Consider the following 24,745-nt stretch of genomic DNA (forward strand, 5'->3'; position numbering starts at 1 on the left):
AGTTAAAGGGACAGGAAAGAAAAAGCAGACAGTGTAGCTGTGCACAGCAGCGTTGAAATGACACCGTGGGAACGCCGAGCGCTTCAAACGGAGGCGCTCCGGGCGAACCTGTGCATGTACGCACGTCTGGCAGAACCGAACCGACAAGCAGAAATACTCAATCAGTAATTTTTTTAGGGGTGCTGAGATAAGCTTGAGCTTATCTCAGCACCCCTAAAAACGGCCTAAATATGCCACTGACTTATATACTAAATTGAAATGGTAATTTATACTGACCAGTATGAACCAAGGAGTAAACATTACCATCTATAACTACAAGGGGGCCTGCTAGGCTTCTGAAAACTATCATGCTCCTGCACCACTTTTTTTTCAAATTTATTAAAATATTGACTTGCAGACAACAAAGTCAGAACACGTTTGTATATAGTTTCGCTGTTTCAGTATGTGTTCATGCAGGGGAGCGTTGCGTGGGGCAGCTCAAAGGCCACAGACCGTGACAGAACCCTGTTATTAGGCTTTCCGTGGAACTAATAATAGCTAGCACTAGCTTACAGGTCTGTTGTCCGGGTGAGTTACAACTTCGCTGATGCACGAGCTTTATGTTGCTCTCAAACATTCGTGCCATACTGTTACCTTAGCACGTAGCATCGTCACGCTCACTGTCTAATTTAGCTGTAATTTTGGTAACGGGCCACCATGCTGAAATGCGCTGGACAAAACGTTGCTGGTTGGACCTGCTAATTTACCCCACTCATCTTCCAAGGTATGTTCTATGTTATTAAGCCAGTTGTAGATGCAGCTGTGTAATTTAATAAATTGGTTTACCAGTTTAAACGTATATTTTTATTCTTGGATTGTGTGAAATATATGTCTAATTAAATGCGTATAGTCTGGTGCGATGTATAGTTCAGTGCGACTTATAGATGTTTTTTTCTCTTTATGACGCATTTTTTGACTGATGCGACTTATATTCCAGAGCGACTTATAGTCCAAAAAATACAGTATTCAAAAATCACCATGGATGTAACTGTATTAGGGTGACCATATTTTCATTTGGGAAAACCAGGACACATTGGAGCGGGGGGGGGGGGGAATCTCTGTTCCCATGCATAGGGATGTCTGTGGCATGCACTCACTTAACATAGGCCTACGTAATCCTACAATAACATGATATTTACAGTTGGTTTATTAAAATGCTTTTCAGTAAAACAAATGATAATTTTATTCAAAATTTATTTATTAAAAAATGCTTAACAATTCCTGTAATGAATGAATAGTACAATAAAGGCCTCCCATTTGTCTCGACCCGGTCTGAAAGCGGGGAAACTCTTTTATAATAGGGTGACGAAACGTCCGTATTTCCCGCGACATTTCCGTATTTCACGTCCTGTCCCGGGCGTCCCGGGTTTTTTTTAGAAAGTGAGGAAATGTCCTGTTTTTTAAATTACCTTCATTGGACCATTAAATTGACAGGCACTAGGGCACTGCGCACGGCGCTGCGTGTGACGTAATCCCTGAGCCGCGTCAGTGCGGACAGCCCTGTTCTTAATCAGAAGATAGATAGCATGGCTGTCAGTACGCTAACAACATGCCGAAGCGCAAATGTATGTTTACCGACGATTTACAAAAGAGTTTCCCCGCTTTCAGACCGGGTCGAGACAAATGTGAGGCCTTTATTGTGCTATTCATTCATTACAGGAATTGTTAAGCATTTTTCAATAAATACATTTTGAATAAACTTATCATTAGTTATTGGAGTTATTGCTGTTGACTTTTACTGAAAAGCATTTTTAATAAACCAACTGTAAATATCATGTTATTGTAGGATTACGTAGGCCTATGTTAAGTGAGTGCATGCCACAGACATCTCTATGCATGGGAACAGAGACTCAACCCCCCCCCCCCCCCCCCCCCCCCCCCCCCCCCCCCCCCCCCCGCTCCAATGTGTCCTGGTTTTCCCAAATGAAAATATGGTCTCCCTATTTTATAAATCGTCGGTAAACATACATTTGAGCTTTGGTATGTTGTTGGTGTACTGACAGCCACGCTATCGTGTTAAGAACAGGGCTGCCCGCACTGACGCGGCTCAGGGATTACGTCACACGCAGCGCTGTGCGCAGTGCCCTAGTGCCTGTCAATTTAATGGTCCAATGAAGGTAATTTAAAAAACAGGACATTTCCTCACTTTCTAAAAAAAACCCGGGACGCCCGGGACAGGACGTGAAATACGGACATGTCCCGGGAAATACGGACGTTTGGTCACCCTAAACTGTATTATAAGACAGTTAACCAAAAGGGCTGATATGCACAAGCCCCTTCAGATACCAATGACTACACAAACAACTGTCATTATTTGTGTGTGAATTTATTAGCTATAGATGTGGATGTTTGGAAGAGTAGTCACCAGTCACCTGAAGGGGAAGTCAGGCCAATGTAGCAATCAGTGGCTAGCTCTTAGCTTGCTCGCAGTGGTGGGCACAGCTAGCCAAAAAGTTTGCTTCACTAACCCATGTTCACTAACTAAAATATTAGCTTCGCTAATACTAAAACAACTAAGCAGTAAAAAAAAAATTGTGAGAGCTACAGCTAACTGCTAGCCACCAAGAAGACGCATTTTCCCTTTTTGTCTTGTATGTGAAGACGCACTGTTGGTAGAGTAGAAAACAAGCAAAGACGGCCATAGCTCATTCTATTTGCTGTTTTCTGTTGAAATAGAGGACTGTTCATACGCTTTTCCCAGTGAGAGGGAAGAGAAAGTAACCAAGAAAAGAAAAAGTAACAACCGTTATAAAATGAGAGTTTATATTGGCTTAGCCATTAATACCTTACCTGACTCCGCCAGATAGATTTGCTCCGCATATCCATCTGGAAACCTTCCGTTGAAGTAATTTTGGGAAGGGGCGAAAATACTGGTTAGCTGATTGGCCTATGTTGGTGATAGACGGGCCAAATGAACCAATCAGATTCGTCGTCACTCTGTTACGAGCGACGACGAAAACACAACCACAAGCCAAGCTACTCTTGCTGCTGCACGTAAAGGCTCATTAGCTCAGCAAAGAAATACTCTGTATTTCTGATAAAACTTGCTCTATAGCCACGCTAACGCTAGTTTCATCGGCCGAAGCCGCCGTGTTCTTTAGACTGAACTGACGCGCTTCTCGTTGCTTCACACCTCAACCCGCCTCAAAGCCAACGCTGATTGGACGTTCGTTTGGTGAACGGCTCCAAATTTTCTTTAACGGAGAGTAGCCAGACTGATCTGCGAGTGAAACCTTGAAAGCTCGCGAGATCAGGATGGTCTCACGAGGCTAATTAATACCAGGTGGAGTGGAAATATTTCTGAGGTACCGCAGACTCAGAACTGATGCGGAAGCTGCAGGCTTTCTTCAGCAAAGGTAAGTTAATTTAAAATAAGTTTATTTCTGCCGTTATGTTAGAAACAGGGCAGTGTTGTCCAGCAACTACTCTGTCCTCCCAGCAGAAATGGATAGTTTTGTCCCCCCTCTCTTCCTGACACCTCTCTTTCCCTCGAAGGGTATGTATGTACAGTACATAAAAGGATACTAGTCGGCCCGTTCACTATCTGTTGTACAGCAGCAAGACCGGCCAGGTCTCTTTACTGGTGTTTATAGTCGTATATTTTAGACCCCAAATAAGCGACTGCACATTCAAAAATGAGCCTAAAAGAAACATGACTATGGGAATTTACAAGTGACTTTACAAATAAACAAGCGGACTTGACAACAGTGCCAAGTGACGGTCACCATGCCATTTTGCACGGTGACCATAGCTATTAGCTATTGCCAGTGGCTAATACATGGAGGACATGTTTATATTCCACCCATCCATCCATCGTCTTCCACTTATCCGGAGTCGGGTCGCGGGGGTAGCAGCTTCAGTAGGGAGGCCCAGACATCCCTCTCCCCAGCCACTTGGGCCAGCTCCTCCGGGGGGATCCCAAGGCGTTCCCAGCCGAGAGACATAGTCCCTCCAGCGTGTCCTGGGTATCCCTCTGGGCCTCCTCCCGGTGGGACATGCCCGAAACACCTCACCAGGGAGACGTCCAGAAAGCATCCTAATCTGATGCCCAAGCCACCTCAACTGGCTCCTCTCAACGTGGAGGAGCAGCGGCTCTACTCTGAGTCCTCCCCGGATGACTGAGCTCCTCACCCTATCTCTAAGGGAGAGCCCAGACACACTATGGAGAAAACTCATTTCGGCCGCTTGTATCCGGGATCTCGTTCTTTCGGTCACGACCCAAAGCTTGTGACCATAGATGAGGGTAGGAACGTACATCGACTGGTAAATCGAGAGCTTCGCCTTTTGGCTCAGCTCTCTCTTCACCACAACGGACCGGTACAGCGCTCGCTTCACAGCAGTTGCCGCACCAATCTGACTGTCGATCTCCCACTCCATCTTCCCCTCATTCGTGAACAAAACCCCAAGATACTTGAACTCCTCCACTAGGGGCAGCACATCCTCCCCAACCTAGAGAAGGCACTCTACCCTTTTCCGGTTCAAAACCATGGTCTCAGATTTGGAGGCACTGATTCTCATCCCAGCCTCTTCACATTCGGCTGTGAACCGCTCTAGTGAGAGCTGTAGATCACGCCCTGATGAAGCCAAAAGGACCACGTCATCTGCGAATAGCAGAGACGCAGTCCTAAGGCCACCAAAACAGATCCCCTCAACACCTTGGCTGCGCCTAGAAATTCTGTCCATAAAGTTATGAACAGAATTGGTGACAAAGGGAAACCTAGGCGGAGTCCAACTCTCACCGGAAACGAGTCAGACTTACTGCCGGCAATGCGGACCAGACTCTGACACCGGTCATAGAGAGACCTGACAGCCCTTATTAAAGGGCCCGGTACTCCATACTCCGGGAGTACCCCCCACAGGACCCCTCGAGGGACACGGTCGAATGCCTTCTCCAGATCCACAAAACAAATGTAGACTGGTTGGGCAAACGGCCATGCCCCCTCCAGGATCCTGCTGAGGGTGTAGAGCTGATCCAGTGTTCCACAGCCAGGATGAAAACCACACTGCTCTTAATGAATCCGAGATTCGACTACCCGACGGACCCTCCTTTCCAGAACCCCGGAATAGACCTTACCAGGTAGGCTTAAGAGTATGATTCCTCTGTAGTTGGAACACACCCTCTGGTCCCCCTTTTTAAATAGGGGGACCAGTCTGCCAATCCAGGGGAACTGCCCCTGATGTCCACGCAATGCTGCAGAGCCATGTTAGCCAACACAGCCCCGCAATATCCAGAGCCTTAAGGTACTCAGGGCGAATCTCATCCACCCCCGGGGCCTTGCCACCGAGGAGCTTTTTAACAACCTCGGCGACCTCAGCACCAGAGATGGGAGAACCCGACCCAGATTCCTCAGGCTCTGCTTCCGCAATGGAAGACGTGTTGGTGGGATTAAGGAGGTCTTTGAAGTATTACGCCCACCGATGCAAGACGTCCCGAGTCGAGGTCAGCAGCACACCACCCCCACTATAAACAGTGTTGGTACTGCACTGCTTCCCCCTCCGGAGACCAGAATCGCTTCGCAGCCGTATGGAAGTCTTTCTCCATGGCCTCTCCGAAAATCTTCCCATGCTCGAGTTTTTGCCTTGGCGACTAGCCGAGCTGCCTGCCGCTTTGACTGCCGGTACACATCAGCTGCTTCCGGAGTCCCACAGGCCAATAAAGCCCAATAGGACTCCTTTTTCAGCTGGATGGCTTCCCTCACCGCCGGTGTCCACCAGCGTGTTCGAGGGTTGCCGCCGCGAAATGCACCGACAACCTTGCGGCCACAGCTCTGACTAGCCGCCTCAACAATAGAGGCGCGGAACATGGTCCATTCAGACTCAATTTCCCCCGCCGAGGGAGGCGGGGGACATTGAGTTTATATTGTCACACTTATTATACTACATGTTTATATTGTCACACTTATTATACTCCGAGTCTACCATAGTACCCATTACAGCAAAGTCGTTTGTAATTAATTTACCAGTGTGAAAATCTTAAGACACTGGAGCTTTAAAGGTTTTTCTGAGTAAAATGTACTCAAATTGATTACATTTCTTTGAGAGGGACCAAATGGTATCTGTTTCTGAGTAAATGTTCTTCAATTCATGTAAATTTCACAAATTTACTGTGTAGTCACTTTTTGAATAACTGTGCATATGCAAGACTAGATCTGGTCTTACTTCTTTTTTATGGGGCCTTCCTATTCTTCTCATAAACTGATAAGACAGTTTACTTCTTGCAAATCTCAGCCATTTTCAAAGTATACAGTGAGAGCTGTGGAGCTACAATGAATGGCTGAAACCGAAGCTCAATGGATATATACACACTAGAGGCATTGCATTTAAATAAAATTTTATTTAATGAAATTATCCCCCTAGAACCCGAAGCCGGAAAAAAAATGTCCACTATACCTCTACAATGTGAGTGCATGAAACCGAAATACAAGTCCATCCATCCATCCATTTTCTTACTTGCTTTATCCTCTATGGGGTGACGAGGGGTGCAGGTGCCTATCTCCAGTATTTCAATGGGCGAGAGGCGGGGTGCAATATGAGTCAAAAAAGCTTATTCTGAATCTGGTACCTTGTATAACTTTATCAGTGTGAGAGCTTTTGAAAAGAGTTTAAATGTTATTTTCCTGTTTCATTTGTGGTGCACACACAACTGTCTATTACACAACCAAAAATCAAAAACAACCACTCATCTAATTTTGGCTTGTGATACCCAGCAGCAAGAATCAATACATTGAAAATGGAGGAAAACATACACATTTTTATTTTTATTTTATGTAGTTTCACAGGGCAAATCAAACAAACAAACAAATCAAGAGTTGCCCACAATGCAGACCTTTTACATTTTTACAATATGTGCCTAAGAAGCAACAACATGAAATATTATGTAGTTTGTTTTTTTTCATTAGCACTGCAGATCAGCCTGAAACTCAGACAATAAAGTGGTGAATTTCCCATTAGGCACCAACAGGTACTAACTTGCTCACACCAGCTTATCATTGACTTAATCAGTAACAGGATGTGGCAGGGTCCCTTCCTCCAGCTACATTTAAGTAGCTTTGACCTTTGTTACTAAAGGATAGATCACAGCTGCCAATCATTGGCCAGTCAGCAGACAACATGAGTAGTAGTGTTAAGTGTACTATAAAGGCCTTGTTCAAGCACACACATTGTGCTTATGAATACGGATAAGCAAGACATAGTAATGAGCTTTGTTTAATGTAATATAGCAATAAAAACTATTTACCATCAGTATTAGTATTAATATAGCTATATGTACTTTGCAGTGGGTTTAATTTGACATTGAAAAAAGTGGTACAAAATTCTGTAACAACGACCAAGTTCAGAATTTGGGACAGCACTTTAGAGTCATTTCAGCTTAGATAAAGCTGTCTGTCTCCAACATTAAAACCAATGCAGCCTGATTGCTGGTAGTTCAAATATTCATGTGTTCCTCATATGTGGCACCAAGAAACGATAAATATTATCTTTGGTCTAAGTGTAACTCCTGAATAGAAAAGGAAGTAACTGACTTACATTTGGTGAGAAAAACAAAGTCTATGACATATTTTACATCTAAATATCTCTAAATAAAGCAATTCCCTTCTGTGAATATCAAACACAAACATTACTAAATATATCAAATTATGCAACATAGAAGACCTTTCGCATTAGGATGTAGAATTGTTGATTTTGTAAAAACGAAAAAAAAAACAAGTGACTATTTTAGCACGAGCTTGACCACATCCGGGCTGCAGACAGCTTTATACTACATCAAAAGCCATACAATTTCTGATGCCCTTTCCTTAGCCTTCCATAATAAATTGTGTTCACCCCTAACCCAGAAAAAGAGGCCTGACTTCTTTTAGTTAAGTTCGGTATTCAAGAATTAACAACAAGAAAAGGAGGTTGGGCAAAAATGGCATGAATGTGAGACTTTCAAAGATAAAATCACTGCTAACCAAAAGGAACATTAAGTCTATATATATATATATATATATATATATATATATATATATATATATATATATATATATATATATATATATAATGGTTTGGCTAAGAGTAGTTGTTGCAATTTTCCAAGTATATTTAGCTGCTTAAGTAATATCAGAATGTCCGGTTTTCAGAAGTCTGGTGTGCTGAAAAGAAAAGAGAATACGATAGCAGAAACATCAGGGATTGTATGAGTAAATCTTGAAACAATTCTGAGCATGAGACTGGAAAAAGCTGCACACAGCAGGATAAGAAATACAAGAGAATGATGTCCATTCAGAGAGCCAGGTAAGCAGCAATGCAGCTAATGCTTACCAGTGCAACTTAGCTTGAAATGATTTCTCAAATGAATAACGGGGACTTCTCCTGCCAATTTTGTGAGGGAGAGATGGGGGTGTGGGGGGGGTGGTGGTGTTGGTCAGTCTTCAACAGTGATGGGGGAGGGGGTCTTGCTATGACATTTGTGATGTTACCCAGTTTTGTTTATTTATTTTTTTACAAAATGCTGTCCAACTTTTATGTGAGATATTTGAAGATGCACTGCACTGTTTTATATCAGATTAAAGAGTATGATAGCAGGACAGATAAAGAGCAGTGAAAGAGAGAGCAAATAATAGGTGACCATAGAGAGAGGAAGCATGGAGGGACATATGACCAGGTAACAGATCTAATTAACTGTCATGTAAATTGTCCATGAAAACATTTTTAGTTTTCGACCTCTCTTGTCTAATTACTCAAGGCTGCATTTGTTGAATAATGTGTTGTAATTCTTTCCAACCAAATCGTTGCGCACCATGTCAATAAATATACCTAGAAAATGTAGTAATTTTGATCTAATAAAATAGTCTATAAATGTAAGAAAATTGGCACTGAATTGAAAATAAACGTGACAAAGGAAAGCATTTTACTAATTGCCAAACTGACATGGAACAGAAAAGGTGAAGAATAAATACAAAGAAAATGAGAAACTTAAAAGGATTACAATGTATTTCCAATACATGAACATTGAATTAGCCCGAATCCTTTTACAAATTGAAATGATTTAATAAATAAATAAATAAATTGGCAGAGAGCTTAAGCCCCTAATGGTGGACCCAAAGTTCATCATTTAACTCTCACAGTGCAGATGGGGGAACTAGCTGCCTAGTCAAAGAGCAAAATGGATCAGAGACTGATCATCCATTTAATTTTAGCGACCCTCCATTATGGCGACTAAAACTGCCATTTATGAACGAGTGAACGTTGTACGTGTAATGACAAAACAGATGCCTTTCACCAGAGGACAGGAATTCCCAAAGTATTTCACTTATATCTCCCACAAAAGGTGGAAAAAGTTATGGCGACTGGATAATCAACAGGAGCTCAAAAAATTTCAAATTTGTCATCTGGGCTGGACAGATATAGTAGACATTTTTGTTACATGTTAATGTTTCCTGATATGATCTTTTTCAGTAATGTTTATAAACTTTGTGTAGGATAGGAATTCTCTGTAAAGTCTTAAGGTTGTCAGCCAAACTGTTTCAGACAGTTTGGCTGACAGTTAGTTTTCATAATAACTTGATTTTCCTGGTAGCTAGTTCTCACTCTGGGTTTTGTAAATGCCTTATTTTCTTCCCTTCCTAGGTATCAAAGCATTTTCCAATAACTATGTTAACCAGAGCAAATGTATTTGGTATCCTGAGAAGCTGTGTTTTGTCTTTTACAAGATATTGTAATGAACAAGTGCGGCCATTACTGCCCAAATATGGGCAGTAATGGCCGCCCCCATACACAGTGATCCAGATGACAATATATGTTTTTATTTTATTATTGATTAAAGATAAGTTCATTAAATAACCACAAATGTATTAGTTTTAGTTATAGCTAACGGTCCCCTGATTTTCCCTTGTTGACCAGACTTCCCCTTTAACGACAGCCCTGAGCGGTCAAAAGACCGGCTCCGTCTGCGGCAGTAGGGTGCCTGGCGGACCGCATTAAATTGTCCATCCCTTCTCCTCCACGTCTGTGTTTATGCGCTGCTATAGTTACTTCCCAAGAAACCTTTAAGTTATCCGCCCTGATTGTTTCGGGGTGCGATTTTAATTTAATTGATTATTCTTTCGTTCAACACGCCCAGCTTGATTTAGAGCAGGAGTGTCAAACTCATTTCTATATGGGGCCACTTTGGCGTCATGAAGTCATTAAAAGGGCCGGTAGCACGTGTATAGACGATACTTTTCATTTCATAATTTCATTCCAGTTCACATAGAAGTATAAAAAATGCACAGTAACATAAAAATAGCAACCTTAGGCCCAGTTTATACAGTTTATCTGCAAGAAAAGTTGATATTGGGGTGAAAACACTTACAGGAGGCACAGCTTTAGCCACTTTATACACTTTAAAAGGATATATACCTCTACTTTATGACATGATATGCCTTTTTTTTTTTGGCTCTTGAGGGCCGGATAATTTACCTTGACGGGCCGGATTCGGCCCGCGGGCCTCGAGTTTGACACCTGTGATTTAGAGCCTCTATGTTCGCCAAACCAGGTCTCAGCGCTAGATAGCGGTGCACTTCCCCAGATAACACACCGAACCAAACCCCTCGAGCTCGTGGTGTCTGGTAACCACAGGGAACAGATCCGTTTCTTTGTTTTCCCTGTCAAACAGGCCCCTCTTGTGTTGGGCTACCCCTGGTTACAGCGACACAATCCTCACGTTAATTGGGCCGATCGGCGCGTCAAAGCCTGGTCCTCAAACTGTCTTTCCAGCTGCCTGCTGTCAGCTGTTCCATCCAGCCCCGCCTCTGTTCAGCCTGCTGCTGAGGTTGAACCGGAGATTTTAAGTCTGGTACCCGAGACCTAAATACATTAAGATGGTATTTAACAAATCCCAGGCTTGTTTGCTGCCGCCCCATCGTCTCTACGATTGCGCAATAAATCTCCTGCCGGGCGCCCGCTGCCAGCCAGTCGCCTTTATAACATCTCACAGGCTGAGTGACCGGCGTTAAAAAAATATATTAAAGAATCTCTGGCTGCTGGGCTGATTAGGCCCTCGTCTTCTCCCTTTGGGGCTGGTTTCTTTCTCGTAGCCAAGAAGGATGGCTCCCTTCGTCCCTGTATAGACTACCGCGGATTAAATGCGATAACGGTAAAAAAAACAAATACCCCCTCCCACTCCTATCCTCCGCACTCGAACTGGTCCTAATCTGCAACGTTTTTTTCCAAACTAGATCTACATAATGCTTACCACCTGGTTCGATCCGTAGGGGTGACGAGTGGAAAATGACATTCAAAACTCCACTGTGTCACTTTGAGTACCTGGTGATGACTTTTGGGCTCTGCAATGCTCCAGCGGTGTTCCAGTCACTTGTTAACGACGTTCTCCGTGACTTCCTAAACCTTTTTGTTTTCGTCTATCTGGACGATATCCTTATCTACTCAAGAACCCAATCCGAGCACCGACACCATGTCCGCCTCGTTCTTCAGCGATTCCTAGAAAATTGTCTTTTTGTTAAGGCTGAAAAGTGCAAATTCCACAGACCCTCCATCACCTTCCTGGGGATCATCCTGGAAGGCGGGCAGGTGCGATCTGGTCCTCGAGTGGCCTGTCCCCGAAAACAGGAGAGAACTCCAGCGGTTTCTGGGTTTTGCCAAGTTCTACTGCCACTTCAGCCACAGTTACAGTCAGATCGCCGCCCCCCTCCATGCTCTCACATCCATCAAGACTCAGTTGAGGTGGAACTCGGAGGCAAACTCAGCTTTCTTGCGACCTGAAGGACAGGTTCTCTAGAGCCCCAATTCTCATCCACCCTGATCCCTCCAAGCAGTTCATGGTGGAGATATCAATCTCCGATACAGGGGTTGGTGCCGTGTTGTCCCAGTGCTCTGTCCAAGGCCAAAAGTTGCACCCGTGTGCCTTCTTCTCCCGTCGCTTGACACCTGCCGTACGCAACTATGATGTCGGTGACAGGGAGCTCCTTTCCATAAAACTTGCCCTGGAGGAGTGGCGTCACTGGCTAGCGGGGTTCGAGCAGCCTATTTAAATATGGACTGACCATAAGAGCCTGGCTTATTTACAAACAGCTAAACGACTTAACCCAAGACAAGCCCATTGGTCCCTTTTCTTTTCCCGTTTTAATTTAAACATCTCTTACCGCCCGGTTCCAAGAACCAGAAGCCTGATGCCCTGTGGCTACCACCCGCAAACCAACAATCATACAGAACGACTTAACCAGGAGCTGGAGACTGCTCTCCGCTGTCTTCCCTCTTCCAACCCCTCCGACTGGTCCCTATATCTACCCTGGATCGAGTATGCGCATAACAGTCATACCTCCGCCGCGACTGGCGTTTCTCCTTTCGAGGCCTCTCTGGGTTATCAACCCCCACTGCTCCCCGAGGACCATAAGGACATTGCGGTACCATCTGTGGACCATCACATCCGTTGCTGTAGACAGATCTGGACCCAGACCATTCAGGCCCTGAACAGATCCACCGAAGATAACTGACGATTCACTGACTGGAGGCGAATGCCAGCCCCCACCTACCACACGGGCCAACAACTCTGGTTGTCTACCAGGAATCTCCCATCCAGATCCTCCTGTCGAAAGCTGTCACCACGCTTCACCGGCCCCTATGAGATTGTTTCTGTTGTCAGTCCCACAACCGTTCGCCTCGTCTCCCGTCCCATTCTAGATCCCATCCTACCTTCCATGTCTCCCAAGTCAAGCCAGTGATCTCGAGCCCGTTGTGCCCTCCGGCCGGACCCCTTCCCCCCACCCTGGACCATTTGGGAGGTCAGGTCCGAAGGATCGTGGCCTCCCGTCGTTGCGGTAGAGGCCACCAATACCTCGTCGACTGGGTGGGCTGCGGTCCGGAGGACCGGACCTGGATTCCCGGTTCCTTCCTTCCTGATAAGTCTTTAATTGACTCTTTCCTCTCCTCCTGCCCCTCCACATCTTCCTCTAGGTCACCGGGTGGCGACCGTTGAGTGTGTGTGTGTGTGTGTGTGTGTGTGTGTGTGTGTGGGGGGGGGGGGGGCAGGACTCAGTCAACAGAGCCGGGCATTTTCTGCCGGTTCTGCCCCTCCGGCCACAGAATTGTGTTTCACTGCTTTCTCCGCAGGTGTCCACAGTTGACTGGTGGGCGGGGCGCACACACCTGCGGCTGGTTCAGCAGCGCCTGATCGCGCTATAAGAACAGCGTACGGATAGCAGGAGGACACCAGAGTGTTAACCATCGTGGTACGCCTAAAGGCCACAGTCTTCTGACTGAGATAAGAATCTTGAAAGTAACCTCTTACCCCTGTGTCTCCCAGTCTTCCCCTCATGAATCCAAATCGCCTCCTTGGTGAACCGCTCCCGTGCCTTTAATTGCTCTGAAGCTTCTTTGTTCTGCCGGCTCCAAGCTGTGGATCTCCAAGCCCACCTGGTTCCTCCTGCTGCCCTGGATCCTTGGATCATTGGCGCTGTTCGGACCGACCTCTAGCCCCCGTCCCGTCGGTTTTTTGGGCACCTGCTTCCAACCTCAATGTGCTCGCTGAGTCCGCTTCGTTCCTCCTCCGATCTGGCGCCGCGCCCGGTGGTAAGCTTACTATCTCAGTTAGTTCCCCACTGTTTTGACCATCACCTCCTAATCGATCTCCTTTCCCTTCCAGTGACCAGACGGGTCTCAACCCTGTCGCTCCCTCATCGTTCCCTTAGGAACCGTCGCCTCTAAGTCCTACTAATAAACTGTCGAAACTGATCCTAGTTGTCGAGTGTTTCTGCATGTGGGCCAAATATATCAAGCCAAACATGACAGATAGTTTGTGGACTGATTTTAACAGAGAAAAAACATAAAAAGAAAAGCCGTTGGTTAAAGAAGCGGTGACAATGCAACTGAGGGGGGGGGGGGGGGGTTCTACATTTGGTGCACTATGATATGGAGGCGAGTTGGGGGAGGGATCCCTCGCCACACATTCTGATTGGCAACACGCCACATTCAGTAGGCTCTATGCTTGTTTGTCTTCGGGCAACACCACACACGGTAGGATATTGGGGCTATACAATCCAACATGTTGAATATCCCCGATTTGAGGTTGGATCGGTCCTGACGTTCCACCGAGTGGACCCAATCGCTGTTAACACACCACACATGGCAGATTATCGTAAGAGACACGCCAAAATCGGCGCCTCTCGGAAGGGGGAGATCGGTGCAAAAATTGTGTTAAAAATCCTAACATGTGAACCAGCCTTTACTTTGAAGCTGGAGTATTGTAATTCTTTACTTTTAGGAAGTCCACAAAACACAGTTAAAAACCTTCAGCTGATCCAAAGATCATATTAATTGTATTTTACCTTCCCTCCACTCACATGCATATCCTACTTAACTCTTACCTAGTTACAATAATTACAAATGAGTACACTTTTGGTTTGTCTTTAACCAGTAAGCTTGTAAGAGAACATTTTAAAATCAGGTACAGTCAGATGTTGATGAGTTCCAGAGCTTGGAGCCCTTAACAGAGAAGGTCATCTGTCCAAAGCTGATCCTGCAGTAGGGTATTTTACAGTCATGATTTGAGGAGCTACTATTGCCTACAGGGCGCTGCTATTACTCTTTACTGAAAAGATAGATGCCACAAAAAAGGGAAGGTGAGAGGGTAAAAAAATTATAGTTATTAGGTTTAGGGGGCAATTACTTTTTCCACATAGGGCCTGGTTGGCTTGCATTTTTCCATTAAAAAGTGAAATTGTCATTTTAATTTTGTATGTTTTATTTTTATTTATTTATTCTTGAGGTTACCTTTGTCTGATTCTAAACTTAAATCTGTAAGTGGGAAATACATTTTCATAGCATAGTTATAATAATTGTGTGTGACATAAGTTTGCTATAGACTTGTGTCGGCTTCCATTTCAGTGTCTTCTAAAAAAGAGGGGATCATTTAAATTCCCACTGTTATATAGTCAGACCTGCTTTCTTCCAGCTAGAAATCTCAATTACAGAGTGGATCCTGGAAGGATTTGGAGAAACTGAATTGATGTTGCATCATTCCATTGTCAAATACTTTAAATATATTCAGGTTTCATCTATATTTTGCATTAATTTCACTCCCATTTTCATGAAAATCTGTGAATAGAAGCAAATAGTGATGCAGCATTCCATCCACTATTTTCAGTCCACATTCGAGATGGATTGATCTAGATGAACAATTTCCCAAAAAAACATTACCACAGAGTGACTCAGTAAACCTTAACAAAATTTAAATTATGCAGCATAATTATGAACACCCTATAGTCTTGACTTGAAAAGTAAAAAAAGTAGAATATCTCATAATAATTTGATATTTCTGGTTTTAAGCCAGACACCTTAAAGCTTACAGTTTGTCTTTAGCACGCTATAGTGTTCTATTTGCTTCTCTATTTGCTAGTTCTCTATTTGCTGCTCTATTTGTTTCTCCATTGCTTAGATGGCTGCGCTTGATATTGAAGTTTCAAAAGTTTAATTTATGCTTTTTTCCTTTGTTTCCGAAGATTTTATGTTATTTTCAAATTATTTGTTGAATATAAATAGATGCAGACTAATTATTTATTTACTTTTATTTATCTTACTAACAGCACTTCCTTAAGTCATAGTTATTTGAAGACAAATTTCAGTTTTACTGAGAGTGAGTTGTGTTAACTGCTCATGAGTAGTCAGTGTCAGAACAATTGCAGTTTACAGAATCACGGAGATGTTCTCATTATGGAGTTAGATAATGAGCTGCTGCGTATGGCTTGTTTACTACATTTGTTAATTTCAACTAAAACAAATCAAATGTTAAGAAAATGAATGCCATTCAAGTTAAAGCTATGTTGTTCCCTTGAACACTATGTCACACTTCTGAATTAGATACTAACTTGGATCGGGTTGCCCAAATAATCGATTATTTGATTAAGAAACTTGTACAAAAAAAATTACATTATTATAACAAACGCATACAAACTGAGCTGACTTCACTCCCGCAAACACACAGTGATAGCTCCGTTGTAATGCTTCTGCTGTGCAAGCACATGTTTCCTGCTCTGTGGTGTTTTGGTCAGGATGGCTGCTCTGCTCCATAAATCCGTGGGAACAGTGACTCTGGCGCTACTCTGATCACCTGATCAGTGTGCAGCTGTGTGCCTGACTATATATTCCTGCCTCACACAGCAAGTCCCTGCCAGATTCTTGAAAGCCATTATGTGAGCAGAACATCCCTACTTATACATATACAAAACATCAAATGAGTTTTTCATAAAGGTGACCTGTTGTGAAAAATTCACGTTTTGCATATTTTTGTACTTCCATCTGGGTCTCTATACTACTTGTAGAAACAGACCAAGTGCAAAAAACAAAACAAATATTCCAGCTGTTTTTAAGTAATAACTAAATGTTTTGTTGATATCTAAAAATTAGCTGGCAGATATGTAAAAAATTAATGATTTGTCTTGTGTGTTCTGCATTGCTATTCGGCTAGAACGTTATCTGTTATTTAGCACAAGCTAATGCTACTCATAGCCTTGGGTTATCCCGGCAGACTTCGCTGATTTCCGGGGAAAGTTCCAGCTTTAGACAACCAGTCAACGACAAAAGCTGTCTCCGGACATGTTTCTCCGGATTGTAGCTTTTGATAAATGATTAAAAAGTGTTATCACGGTAACTGGGTTGATAGAGCGAGTTAGCTTATTGCACATGACAACACCTGTTTTGGTAGCTGGTCATGTTGTTGAAGGAGGGACGAGTGGTTTGAAGTTGATCTCAACCTATTTGGGGCATTTACAGTGGCCATTGACCAATACCACATTATCCGTAGTGACACTTGATTAACTAGAGACTATTAGTCATTGATAATATTGAGTTCAACAGATTCTACATATTTCAATAAAAATTAACTAATAAAATTTGTGCAAAGATGTCATTTTATCAAATGTCAGGACTCAGCTGGCAGGGCTGTGCAGCTTGCTGCCAGCTCCGTTACCTCTGCTCCTTCACAGGTGTTCGTGGTTGGACGGTGGGCGGAGTGCGCACACCTGCAGCTCGTTCAGCAGCATCTGAGCGTTCTATAAGAACTGCGTCCGAACAGCGAGAGGACGCCAGAGTGTTTTCGTTGCGGTATGCGTGACAGCCTCGACCTCTAGCCCACTCTTGTTCCCAGAGACTAATCCTTCGTTTGCTCTCTCTCAAGGTTTCCCTGTGTCTACGTGAACCCCGAATGACTCTAGAGTTCCTCGACTCGACCAGACGTACCTCAGCTCAGGACGCGAGTCACACCAACTCTCTCTCCGGTTCCTCTCGCTGCTCTGGATCCCTGGACGCCCTCGTTGCTGCTCGGACCCCCTCGCCCCGCTCTCCGTCGACCCGAACGCCTGCTCAAGACAATCCAGCTGAGTCCTCCTTACCGTCTCCCCGCTCGGTTAACCAATCCTCGTGGTAAGCTTACGTTTATAGCTTTATCTCCCATTTCTTACCTTCTGTTAATCACATATCCCTTACCTCCTAGACTGGTCTGGTCCCTTGGTCCCGGGATAAGTTCGAGCCGCCATCGTCCCCCGCCCCGCAGACTAGCGCTGCGCTCCGTGTGCTCCCGAGTTATTAATAAATCCTTGAATTCTGACCTGTGTTTCCGAGTGTGTTTTCTGCATGTGGGCCCGACATCTCAAGGCAAACATGACAGAAGAACACTCTGGCCAACAAAGTGACCCAGCAGACACACTCGGAGGGGCGTTAGCGGCCCAACAGGATCAGATTCGGGGCTTAGAGTCCACGGTGTTAGGCCTACAAGGCCATCTGCAGAGCTTAGCCGGTCAAATCAACCAGCTAACTGTGATGCTAAGTGCTAGCCAGCAGCCCGCAGCCTCGGCCCCTTCCGTTTCCGCTTCCGACCCAGCTCCGCCTTCAGTGACGTCACCGTCTGGTTCCGAGTCTTCCTCTCCCGCTCCGGAGAAATTCTCCGGAGAGAGTAGTGACTGCGGGGGGTTTCTTTTCCAATGCTCCTTAGTTTTTAATCGGTCCCCTCGTTCGTTTTCTTCAGTTGAAGCTAAGATTACCTTTATTTTACGTTTGCTCACGGGCCGCGCGCTCAGGTGGGCAGAGGCCCGGTTCCCCAATTGCCAGCAGTTTGGCTGTACATTTAACGAGTTCCTGTCTGAATTTAAAATGATCTTTGCAGCTGAGGTAGATCAGGTGCAGGATTCCAGGCGGCTTTTAGCTCTCCGGCAGCGGGGAAGACGCCTTGCTGATTTCGCTGTTGAATTCCGTACGCTGGCCGCTGCGGCTGGCTGGGAGCAGCGTGCTTTAAAGACGGTATTTTTTCAGGCGTTAGATGATTCGCTTAAGGATGAGCTAGCACGTCAGGAGGAACCCGCTACTCTAAATGAATTTATTGCATTGGCCATCCGCTTAGATAATCGCCTTCGCTCCCGCTCTAAGAATCGCTCCCTCGGGCCTCTCGTTTACCGAACTCAACCCCCCGAGCGAAGACCACCTAGCCCTGCGGCACCTCGCTCCCCGCCTCCTGAACCCATGCAATTGGGTCGTGTGCGGTTGACACCTGAGCAGAGGGAGCAGCGAATGTCCACTAGGCTGTGTTTGTACTGCGCCTCCCCTGCTCATTTTATTAGGGACTGCCCCGAGCGGCCAAAAGATCAGGTCCGCCGGCTGTAGCGGAGAAGCCGACGGACCCGCTCCAGTTAACGTCCTCTTCCTCTCCGCGACTTAGTTTAAAAGCAACCGTAGTAACCTCTCGTGACTCGTTTTCTTTATCAGCCCTAGTAGATTCCGGCTGTGATTTTAATCTAATCGATAGTGCTTTCGTCCGTCGGGTCGGACTCGAGACGGTCCCGTTAAGTTCTTCCCTCCACGTCTCAGCCCTGGATGGAGGGGTCCTCCCTAGTATTACTCATAGCACTAGACCACTTGAGTTAGTAGTTTCCGGTAATCACAGAGAACGGTTAGCTTTCCTTGTTTTCCCAGTAAGACATGCCACCTTAGTGCTAGGTGTTCCTTGGTTACAGCGACATAATCCGCACATTAATTGGGTGGACCATCGGGTAGAGTCCTGGTCCACAGGTTGCCATGCTGCCTGTTTACAGTCAGCAGTTCCTCCCTGTCAAACCGTTTCGCAGTCCTCCGTTCCGGCGGATCCGGAACTAGTGGAGCTAGTACCCGAGTGCTACCATGACCTAAGACAGGTCTTTAGCAAATCCCAAGCCTGCTCCTTGCCGCCGCACAGGCCTTATGACTGCGCAATCGATCTTCTGCCTGGTGCCCCGTTGCCGGTTAGCCGCCTTTACAACATTTCTATGGCTGAGCGTCAGGCCCTTGAGAAGTACGTAAAGGAATCCTTAGCGGCAGGTCTTATTCGAGCCTCGTCTTCCCCGGTAGGGGCAGGCTTTTTCTTCGTATCCAAGAAGGACGGCTCTCTGCGTCCGTGCATCGATTATCGGGGTCTAAACGCAATTACCGTTAAAAACAAATACCCTCTTCCACTACTCTCCTCCGCCCTAGAACCGGTCCAGTCAGCTAAGGTCTTTACCAAACTAGATCTCCGTAATGCTTACCACTTGGTGCGGATCCGTCGGGGGGACGAGTGGAAAACTGCCTTCAAGACCCCCCTGGGACACTTCGAGTACCGGGTTATGCCCTTCGGTTTATGCAATGCCCCAGCTGTCTTTCAGGCTTTGGTCAATGATGTCCTCCGGGACTTCCTTAACGTATTTGTCTTCGTGTATCTAGACGACATCCTCATATACTCCCGCAATCACTCAGAGCATCAAGACCATGTTCGACAAGTCCTCCAACGCCTGTTAGAGAACTATGGAGTGAGGATTGTCTGAAAAAGATTTAAATAAATATAAAAGGATATATATACATATACATACATTTATAAATATCCAAGTACAAAATACAAATATAAAAATGTGACATACAAATAAATAAACAAATTTATATAAATAAAGGTGTGTTTGTAAATATATTTTCGAGATTTGAAAATAAATATGCTTGACTTTGTATGTGGAATCTGCATTTGTGAATCTCCTTTTTGCATTTGTGAATCTCGTTTTTGCTTCCATGTCGATGATGTAATTTTGAAACATTCCTACTGCACACCAAGATCCACAAATAAATACCACTAGATTTGAATGTGAAGACACCCTCCACTGAACAACCAGCAGATGGCAGTGTTGTGCAAAGGCGTTGTGCAACGATAGCTAGGCTCTGGCTGTACAGTCATTGGTATCCGGTTCTGGCCTCAATCGCAACTATAAGATCAACATAGAAGATCAACTCACATTATGTGTAAAATAATGCAAAAAGCACTAATTACAGTAAATGCTTCTTGATCACCGGCTCTATCCATCATCCACTCCAGATTCTGCTGAATGTCGTGGTTAGCGCTTGCCTTTATCTCGGCTCTGCCAGACTAGCTGTGGCTGCATAGCTAGTGTCTTCGCATTCAAATCTAGTGGTATTTATTTGTGGATCTTGGTGTGCAGTAGGAATGTCTCAAAATTACGTCATTGACATAAAAGCAAAAAGGAGATTCACAGATGCAGATTCCACATACAAAGTCAAGCATATTTTTTTTCAAATCTCGAAAATATATTTATAAAGACACGTTTATTTATATAAATTTGTTTTATTTATTTGTATGTCACATTTTTATATTTGTATTTTGTACGTGGATATTTATAAATGTATGTATATGTATATATATCCTTTTATATTTATTCAAATCTTTTTCAGACAATCCTCACTCCATAGAGAACAAGCTATTCGTGAAGGCGGAGAAATGTGAGTTTCACAAGTCCTCAGTATCATTTCTCGGGCTCATCCTGGAGGGAGGACAAGTTCGCTCAGACCCAGACAAGATTAAGGCGGTTCTCGACTGGCCGGTTCCCGAGACCAGGAAACAGCTGCAACGTTTCCTTGGTTTCGCTAACTTCTATCGAAGGTTCATTAGAGGATACAGCCAGATCGCCGCTCCTCTCCACGCACTCACGTCCACCAAGTCCTCTTTCTTGTGGAGCCCTGAAGCTGACTCTGCGTTCATTGACCTAAAGAAGAGGTTCTCCCAGGCGCCCATCCTCATTCACCCTGACCCCAGTAGACAGTTTGTGGTGGAGATTGATGCTTCGGATACAGGGGTTGGAGCCATTCTCTCCCAGAACTCACAGTCTGACCAGAAGCTTCACCCCTGCGCCTTTTTCTCCCGGCGCCTGACACCGGCCGAACGCAATTATGATGTGGGAGATAGAGAGCTGCTCGCCATCAAGCTCGCCTTGGAGGAATGGCGACACTGGCTTGAGGGGTCCGAGCAGCCTGTCCTTATCTGGACCGATCACAAGAACTTGGCCTATATCCAGACAGCGAAGAGGTTAAATCCCAGGCAGGCCCGCTGGTCCCTTTTTTTTCCCGTTTTAATTTGTCCATCACGTTTCGCCCCGGGTCGAAGAACCAGAAGCCTGATGCTCTGTCCCGCCTTTACTCTCCCCCTGACTCGGACGAGAGTCCAGCCACCATTCTCCCTTCATCCTGTGTGTTTGGAGCCCTCCAGTGGGAGATTCAGGATTTGATCGCTCAGGCACTGCAGTCAGACCCCGACCCAGGTACTGGACCACCCGGCCGGAACTATGTCCCAGCCTCGGTTCGTTCCCGTGTGCTCCAGTGGGCGCACTCTGAGAAATTCTCTGCCCATCCTGGTGTTTACCGAACCCGCACCCTCATCTCTCGCCACTTTTGGTGGCCCACCTTGTCTCAAGATGTCAAGACTTTTGTTCTCTCCTGTCCCGTGTGTGCTCAGAGCAAGCCATCTAACAGACCCCCTGCAGGCCTCCTACAGCCGCTACCCGTTCCCGATCGTCCCTGGTCCCACATCGCCCTGGACTTCGTCACCGGGCTCCCCTCGTCCCAGGGGATGACAACCATCCTCACAGTTATTGACCGTTTTTCTAAGGCCTGTCACCTCATCGCACTCCGCAAGCTCCCCTCCGCCTATCTCACGGCCCAGCTCCTGGTTCGACACGTTTTCCGCCTCCACGGAATCCCCCGGGAGATCCTGTCTGACCGTGGTCCCCAGTTCATCTCCAGGGTTTGGAAGGAGTTTGCCGTGGCCCTTGGGGCCCGGTACACGCTAACCTCCGGCTATCACCCTCAGACCAACGGTCAGACAGAGCGGATGAACCAGGAGCTGGAGAACGCCCTCCGTTGCCTAACCTCCCAGAACCCATCCGAATGGAATAAGTTCCTCCCCTGGGTCGAGTACGCTCACAACAGTCATGTCTCCACAGCCACCGGCCTGTCCCCCTTCGAGATCTCCCTGGGCTATCAACCACCTCTGCTTCCTGACGACAACCCCCGAGTAACGGTTCCCTCAGTAAAGGACCACATCACCCGGTGCAGACATTACTGGACCCAAACAATCCAGGCCCTCAAGAACACTGCAGAACAGAACCGCCGATTCGCTGATCGAAGACGCACCCCAGCTCCCAGTTACCGTCCCGGTCAGCGAGTTTGGCTCTCCACTCGAGACCTACCCTCCCGAGCAGCCTCCAAGAAGTTGTCTCCACGCTTCGCCGGCCCCTTCGAGATCACCTCCATAGTCAGCCCAACGACCGTTCGCCTTCGTCTCCCGTCCCACTCCCGGGTTCATCCCACGTTCCACGTCTCACAAATCAAACCTGTTCTCACTAGCTCCTTGTGCCCTCCGGCCGAACCCCCACCACCCGCCCAGGACCATCAGGGACGACAGGTCCAGCAGATTGTGGCCTCCCGTCGGCGAGGTAAGGGGTTCCAGTACCTCGTCGACTGGGTAGGTTGCGGTCCTGAGGAGCGCTCTTGGCTCGCTGGTTCTTCCATCCCTGACCAGTCTCTCATCGAGGCGTTCGTCTCCTCTCGTCCCTCCACTTCCTCCTCTGGGCCGCCAGGTGGCGACCCTTGAGGGGGGGGTGGTGTCAGGACTCAGCTGGCAGGGCTGTGCAGCTTGCTGCCAGCTCCGTTACCTCTGCTCCTTCACAGGTGTTCGTGGTTGGACGGTGGGCGGAGTGCGCACACCTGCAGCTCGTTCAGCAGCATCTGAGCGTTCTATAAGAACTGCGTCCGAACAGCGAGAGGACGCCAGAGTGTTTTCGTTGCGGTATGCGTGACAGCCTCGACCTCTAGCCCACTCTTGTTCCCAGAGACTAATCCTTCGTTTGCTCTCTCTCAAGGTTTCCCTGTGTCTACGTGAACCCCGAATGACTCTAGAGTTCCTCGACTCGACCAGACGTACCTCAGCTCAGGACGCGAGTCACACCAACTCTCTCTCCGGTTCCTCTCGCTGCTCTGGATCCCTGGACGCCCTCGTTGCTGCTCGGACCCCCTCGCCCCGCTCTCCGTCGACCCGAACGCCTGCTCAAGACAATCCAGCTGAGTCCTCCTTACCGTCTCCCCGCTCGGTTAACCAATCCTCGTGGTAAGCTTACGTTTATAGCTTTATCTCCCATTTCTTACCTTCTGTTAATCACATATCCCTTACCTCCTAGACTGGTCTGGTCCCTTGGTCCCGGGATAAGTTCGAGCCGCCATCGTCCCCCGCCCCGCAGACTAGCGCTGCGCTCCGTGTGCTCCCGAGTTATTAATAAATCCTTGAATTCTGACCTGTGTTTCCGAGTGTGTTTTCTGCATGTGGGCCCGACATCTCAAGGCAAACATGACATCAAAATGTAGAAGTTTTTACTGTTCTGCCACACAACTATTTGGATAGAACTTTCCCATTAATTATTTCTAAAAACTCGCCAAATGTTGTAAAAAGAAGCCCAAATTTTAACAACCCACCAAAAATATTTTCTCCATCCTAACGTGTTCAAAATAAGTCCAATTCACAACACTTTTACTTCTTAGATTTTGGAATTCAATTGAGATTTTTTTTCTGCAGCACTGTAGGAGTGGTCACAGAAGCCACTGATCAGCCTGAAAGCTAATAAAATGTTTGGTAAAATGTTTGCTGAAAAATGTGCATCCCTGAAAACATAGAAAGGCCCCCGTTAATTTGCAGCCAGGTCTGCTCAGGCATACAATTCAATTCAATTCAATACAGTGCTCATACCGTGAGCAGCGAGTACCTTCTGTGGATGTTTTGCTTCAGAGTCGAGCGTACTTTGCTACATTTCCTACACTTTCTGCCTGAGGCACAAAGCGGGGGTATCGATAGCACCCATTGCTCACCTGTCTGCAGCACAGAGTGACAGTGACGCCGAGCTTGCAGCTGCTCAGCGCATCCGCTCTGAGTCACATACAAAACAGTTTGATGGGAAGACTTCTTCCCGCCGAGCAGATTTCTGGGTGAAAACAACAGCTTTGTGTGCCTGGACTCAAATCCGCAAACACGTGGGAGGGAGCCTTCAGTTGGCTGCACTCGTTTGTCAAAAAAGTGATCAGGGCAGGGGTGGCTAGGGTAAGATCGGGGAGGGAGGGGGTTTATTAGGTATTTAGGGGGTGAGGGGGGTTCTGGTTGGGTGGCCCGTATGGGTCGTGTTGGCCCCCCCTCTTTGGGGGGCCTGGTCCGGGGGGCGTCTGGTCCGGGGGTCAGGCACGGGCAGTCACTAGGGAGGGATGGTGTGAATGAGTATTTTTTTTTCTTCAAGGTACGGGTCCGGTCCGCTCCCTCTCCCAGGAACATCTCAAGTCTCCACTAGGTGTGGAGCCCATCCCCCCACGTCCTGCCCTCCTCCGCTGCGCTGACAGGCGCCTTGGCCCTCTGGCG

At 46.4% G+C, this 24,745-nt stretch overlaps 1 protein-coding gene and 1 long non-coding RNA gene across 3 annotated transcripts in view; one reads left to right on the forward strand and one right to left on the reverse strand.

Annotated features, from left to right (window-relative positions):
• gfra3 (GDNF family receptor alpha 3) overlaps positions 1-24,745 on the reverse strand; it is a 130,641-nt gene that overhangs the window by 59,809 nt on the left and 46,087 nt on the right. The window lies entirely within an intron of this gene.
• On the forward strand, positions 16,930-23,639 carry LOC118559387. Of its 2 annotated transcripts, XR_004928821.1 has the most exons (4): positions 16,930-17,115; positions 17,189-17,433; positions 23,211-23,455; positions 23,526-23,639. It is a non-coding gene; the product is annotated as an uncharacterized LOC118559387 (long non-coding RNA). The 2 variants fall into 2 exon arrangements; XR_004928822.1 differs by lacking the exons at positions 23,211-23,455; positions 23,526-23,639 and adding an exon at positions 17,504-17,617.

This window comes from Fundulus heteroclitus, unplaced genomic scaffold, assembly GCF_011125445.2.
Source record: "Fundulus heteroclitus isolate FHET01 unplaced genomic scaffold, MU-UCD_Fhet_4.1 scaffold_28, whole genome shotgun sequence".
Classification (NCBI taxonomy): Eukaryota; Metazoa; Chordata; class Actinopteri; order Cyprinodontiformes; family Fundulidae; genus Fundulus; species Fundulus heteroclitus.